Genomic DNA, 6,000 nt, shown 5'->3' on the forward strand with positions numbered 1-6,000 from the left:
CTGTTACAGTAATCCAGCTTCGAGAGAACCAGGGCTCGGGAGACAGTGAGCTTCTGGGTGAAGGAGAGGAAGGGAAGAATACCTCTGAGGAGGTGCAGCTGGTAGTGTGACTTCTTAGCGACGTCAGAAATATGAGGAGAGAAGGAGAGTGTGGAGTCGAAGATGACCCCAAGGTTTTTTGCATTGCAGGTAGGAGCAGGGAGGGGGCCAAGGGAGGCAGGCCAGAGAGCTGCAGGGAAGGAGGGAGTGGGTGTACCGATGAGTAGAATCTCAGTCTTACTGGCATTAAGGCAGAGGTCATTGGCGGCACACCATTCCTGGATAGCAGACAGACAGTCAGAGATGAGGGAAGGAGAGGGGGAGGCTGAGGGTAGCCTGAAAATGAGCTGGGTATCGTCCGCATAGCACTGGAAATTAGGGCAGAGAGCGGCGATGCGGTGGGCAAGGAGTGCCAGATACTGGTTGAACAGCCAGGGAGAAAGATTAGATCCCTGGGGGACACCACAGGTGGAGAAAAAGATGTCGGAGAGGAAGGACCCCAGTTGGACCTGGGAGGGTCGATTTGAAAGGAAAGAGGTCAGCCACGCCAGAGCTTGACCAGTGATACCAAGGTTTTCACGGAGACGGTTGAGCAGGATGGCATGGTTGACAGTGTCAAAGGCAGAGGAGAGATCGAGCAGAATGAGAACACACGGAGTGTTGGAATCGAGGTTCAAAAGCAGGTCTTCACGGATGTTCAGGAGAGCAGTTTCCGTGCTTCTGGCAGCTCTGAAACCAGATTGATGGTCATGAAGACTACCAACAGATTCAGCATGGAGGTTAAGCTGGGAGATGGCCAGTTTCTCCAGGAGCTTGCCCAGGAAGGGAGTGATGGAGATAGGGCGATAGTTAGCCGGGCAGGAGGGGTCGGAAGAGGGTTTCTTGAGAAGAGGGTGCACAAGGGAGTGCTTGAGGGGGGAAGGGAAGACTCTTTAGTATAGCAGTGCTTGAGGGGGGAAGGGAAGACTATTTAGTATAGCAGTGTTCGTTTCCACCTTGACCAATTAACACACCAGTACTTTGCTCCTTTATGTTCAGTTAAAAAGTGTGGATATTTGGCAAGAAACTATGTATTACCACATCAGATTCCTAGGTAAAGAAATGGAACATTCCATTGTACACATTTAGCCCAACACTTCCAATTCCATAATGCCCAGTTAGCGCAAAATGCCTGTTATAAAGCAGGGCCTCATGTCAATGTTCGAGTCGAGTAAAGCTGTGCCAACTGCATTTTTCCCAGTTGGCACAGAATTGTCATTTTTTTCCCGATGGTGGATAACTAAGAATGTGAAACAGAGAAATGGCATCAGGAGGCCAATACAGAGGGAAGAAGTGGGGGTTGTTTACACACCAGCAGCTGGACAAGGTTTACACGCTCTGAAGCACTTGTGTACGAGCACGATATAAATAAAATATCATTTAATTTCATTTACATTTTTAGGTTGTGCCCACACACCGATGGTGGGTCGATGCTGCACCTGTTGCGCCGTATTTGCAAGCTGCCAGTAATTCCTCATTGCAGATGTTTTTTGGGTGTGGTTTCATAAAAAAATTTTATTCCCTGGCTGTATATTTTTGTGGTTTCTGCACAGTCAGGGAATTCGCCCCCATTCCCAATCTGCCGCACAAGGCAGTGTCATTGACACGCTTCATTCCCCACAGTAATAGGCATCACATCGCGACGTTTGGCACCTATGGACATAGCACAACATCTGGTGTTTAGATCAGTGCAGCCTCTAATGTAACTGCAAAAATCCCTTTCGAATGGCAGACACCAAAATCAAGAAAACAGACCATCATTCGTTTGTAAATTATCCCATATTCGAAGCAAATCTATAAGTAAGATGCACTTTGTTTCAGAAAGTAACCCCAATCCACGTTGGGCTCGTGATCTGATGGGCACCTTGCATTTGCATGACTCAGTGTCATGTCAAGGAATTGCCTTAAATTACACCTTCTATTGTTCATTCTGCCATACCTGCTGACAGTGCATTTCCTTTGCCTCTGCATGTTCCAATCAATGGCAAATAAGAAACCATTTTCGGGTTTATACACATTGCGCGAGCCTACAACTTGAGTAGAGGCTGCCATCTCTGGCTGGATCTGGCATAGGAGAGTGGTAGTTCCAGGAAATGTAACACCATGTGTGCGTCAAAGGGACACAGGGAGGCACAGAGCAGAAGGGGCCACTGGGGGCACGAGTAAGGTGGCGGGAAGGCAACGAGAAGGAGATAGCTTGGAAGGAACTCAGACTTCCAGTAATTGGGTTGGGAGGGAGAGGAGGAATCTGAGGTGGTGGTCGGAATGGAGTGACACTATTCATCCTATCGGGATACACACGAAGCTACCATGTTAGGTTCAGGCACATCCTGCTTTGATTAATGTGCCTCGGTAAGAAACAGCCCGCCTAAGTACTTCTGTATCCTTACACGAATCTGAAACCTAACACCACAAGAATGTTTTGACTATGGGTTACTTTAATGCCTTTCAGCCAACATTAAACCTAGGGAGTAAAATACTCCCACTTCAAAATCTTATTGTATATGGTAAACATCTGCCCTGCAAATAATGCCATAGAACACTGAAAGTGGTTTCTTTTAAAATGGATATGATTTGCAAAGTTTGATCGATTGCTTAGTGAAGGTAATGGATTGATCGAGTTTTGTCAAATGAAAAAATGTAAATTACCAAGTTACCGTATGATGTTAATGCATCATGTGATCTCTTATGGAAGATTTTTCTATAGGAAGCGCAGGGTCCTGGAGTTTACGGGTATCCTGTGGTGGAAAATAATGCAAGAAAGATGATGGGGAAATACAAATTTAAACAGGGCTCAAGATTTAAAATGTTAAACTACTCTACCCCGGCGCTAGATTATATCACCAGCAAACAGACAATAGAATTGCGTACTCATCCTCGTGAATTCTAACTAAATGCATCTGCACCATTATCCCCTTGTCCAATGAACCCCGAATCCCAGGTCCTCCTTCCTGTCCTGTGCCAGTGTCACCATGTGTTAACTTGGGCAACTGAGTAAGCCAGTTGCACCTGACTTGTATCCCTCCATCGCAGGGGCCGCGCGCCCTAGAACTCGCACTGAAATAGCCAGAATTCAGAAATAATGTCCTGTCACTTGACTTATTTTTGGGCCTCAAAATGCAAATCGCCCAGAAGTTATGTGTTTGCCTAATGCTAAGTGTTCCTGGCATATCACGCCTTTTACTAAACCTATAAATGTGTCATGTGTTGGCCAACTCATTTTGTTATTCTAAAAACACAGCAATGATCTAGTTTTCTGTGTTTTTGTTTTGTGGATCAGCTCGTGTTTTTTTTTCTTCTAAAGGGCATTTCATAAGTCATCAATATGCAAGGGTAAAGCTTTACATGCTCTATGTTTTCTGGCATATACACATAGCTGCGAGGCAACACAAGCCTGCCTCGTTCACCTTTGTTCTCGGATCTCTTGAGAGAGGTCGTGAATGGGAAGGCCAGACAAAATCACCACACACAAAGAGAAGCATTGATATTGAATGGTATCTCAATGGCCTAACTAACGCCTGACATTAATCACGAAGAGAGCAGTAAAACTGACAGAGGTTCACTCGCAAATCACAGTTCATTACTGAAATTGTAAGGTCTCTGTTACATATCCCCTGTAGTTTTGGCTCATAAGTGGTGCTGAAACTCCACCTAGTGTGAGCCAAACGCTATTGCTGTGTGTGGGATCGGTGGATCTGGCGGATAGATGCACATCAAACAGTGCTTGTATAATGTCCCAGTGCCCTTTACTCTCATAGCGAACAGGCATTGTGGTCCCTGTGCCAGCAGGAAACCGGCAGCACCTGCCACTAGCCCTTTCATGCTTAGATACTAATTGCAGCTTGTTTCATTAACACAACTTTGAGGTCGCGATTAAAGCTCTGCGCTATTCCCCCGTGTCCACTGTTGCCTCGAGCCCTTCTTAAATGAGAAGTTAATTAATTTCCATACACTGAAAATGAACAATATGTAATAAAAGCAAATAGGTGTCCTTCAGCTAGCAATTGCGGTGAAAATACTTTTCGGATTGGGCAGGTGGGCCATCTAGATTTTAATAAGTCCAGTTTGTTTAATTAAAATGTACATCTCACACAATGCATTGGTTTATTAACTTGGTTGCCCTTTAATGTTTTGTTTCCTCAAGAATCAAGAAAACACCAATCTTTCATGATAATAAAACATACATAAAATGTACTTTGCTAGAACTTGTGTTCACTGTATGCAGGTACCCGCACACCCAACCTTGCACTGCACATGCAATCTCGGAGCATGTATGCCCTCACACTTCACTTATGCACACACTCTGCGTACATCTACAGTTTGTGCTTACGTCATATACTAGACATACGCCCGCACACAAACCATGCATTAGTCTGCACATACAAAACACACTGCGCATTCACCACGACACAGCACATACATTCTCACAAAGCACTTGCACCCTCACACACACCGCACGTGCACATCCACTGACCTCATTATACACCGCCTATGTAAAAGTTAAAATGTTTGGTTTTAACAGTGCTTATTGTTGACTTAGGAAGTTCCCAAGCTGAGCTAGTAAACATTTGCTGTCTTCTGTATGGGCATCTTCCCGAGAATCACAAGTGCTCCACCTGTTCTGCTGTTTTCCGTTAGATTGCACGCGTGCTTAAACACCTTTCTGTAAGCGGCCCCCAATGAGTTAAATACTTTTGTAGCTCTGCTGGTGCCATGACGTCGGGTGGAGGTGTTGAAGTAAAGATTCCGTCTTGATTCTACCAGGGGGCAAGTCCATTTTTCTAAGTTTATCAATATGACAAACGTATGCAGCATGCAGGAGAACTCTTGTTACAGGTAAGTAGCGCTTCCTTATGATTTCATCCTGGTGCTAGGTACTATACATGTTGATATTTTCCCACACGGCGAGATATAATCAAACGCTGCATGTTTGAATATGATTCCCATAGTCTTGTTTTCTTTTTTTCTGCAGGCCTTCCTTGGCAAGATTCTGCTGGGAGAATCATGTTCTCTCCTGTGGTGGGTAGGAGTGTCCGTAGCCCTCTTTGGACTTCTTCTGCTGCACACCAAGCCACCTCCGTCGGTAGAAAGGGATTCTCGGAAAAAAGAAAACTAAGCATCATGAAATGCCTCCAAGGAATATAGTACTCCTATCAGAAGCACATTTGGAGTGATAAATGGCATACACGTCTAAAAGGGACAGCTACGTTTTTGTAGACAAATGTTTTGGATTGTAACAACGTTTTATCAAGATATCCCCAGGTGGGATCTACAGGGGAGCTGGGGGCTGCCCTGAAGAAAACATTAGCACAAGTAATCGTCTCTGCGATCCTGCCTGATCCGGCAAACGATCCTACGAGGAGATTAAAGATGATGTCTAAGAAGCTATTACTACATGTTTAGATGCACTGGGCATTGGACGTGTATTAACATAAAAACGTTCCTTGTGGGGAGGAGGGACGATGCTAAAATAATTGGGAGAAAAAGTGTAGGATGTCATCATCCTTGTGGCGTTTGTGCAGCTCAATCGGCAATCTGTTAAATGTTCTGGTTGGTGCTAATAAAAGGTGTTACTGTTACCCCTGTTCAGTGAAACTATTTTGTATTGAACTTGGAAGGGCGAAAAGATGAATCACCTTGCTAGGAGTCAAACCTCTTACTGTCGGGTGAAACACCAATCCCTCTATCAGAACTATAATGTCCTTTAATGCATCCTACGATCTGGGTTGCCAAAATTATAGTTTTTACGCTTGAGGAATATTGTTGGGGGGCACTCCCAGTTTTGCCAGAGTATGGCTGGGGGTCCGTCGATTTCGAGGTGCCAACACCCTCCCCAGAACAAACGGAGGATTCAGCCAACGACAAGTAATACTGCGGTTTATTACAAATAAAACCAACAGGAATCAATACGAGAACAATTGA

The 6,000-nt window shown here is 44.9% G+C and overlaps 1 long non-coding RNA gene across 1 annotated transcript in view; it reads left to right on the plus strand.

Moving 5' to 3' along the window:
- The window catches only part of LOC138569889 (uncharacterized), a 153,707-nt gene extending 148,517 nt beyond the window's left edge, over positions 1-5,190 (plus strand). Inside the window, exon 4 of the long non-coding RNA XR_011303350.1 lies at positions 5,051-5,190. This is a non-coding gene — a long non-coding RNA (uncharacterized lncRNA). The remainder of the gene's footprint in view (positions 1-5,050) is intronic.
- The last annotated feature ends 810 nt before the right edge of the window (positions 5,191-6,000 follow it).

Source organism: Ambystoma mexicanum, chromosome 2q (assembly GCF_040938575.1).
Source record: "Ambystoma mexicanum isolate Mex_15411 chromosome 2q, UKY_AmexF1_1, whole genome shotgun sequence".
Taxonomy (NCBI): Eukaryota; Metazoa; Chordata; class Amphibia; order Caudata; family Ambystomatidae; genus Ambystoma; species Ambystoma mexicanum.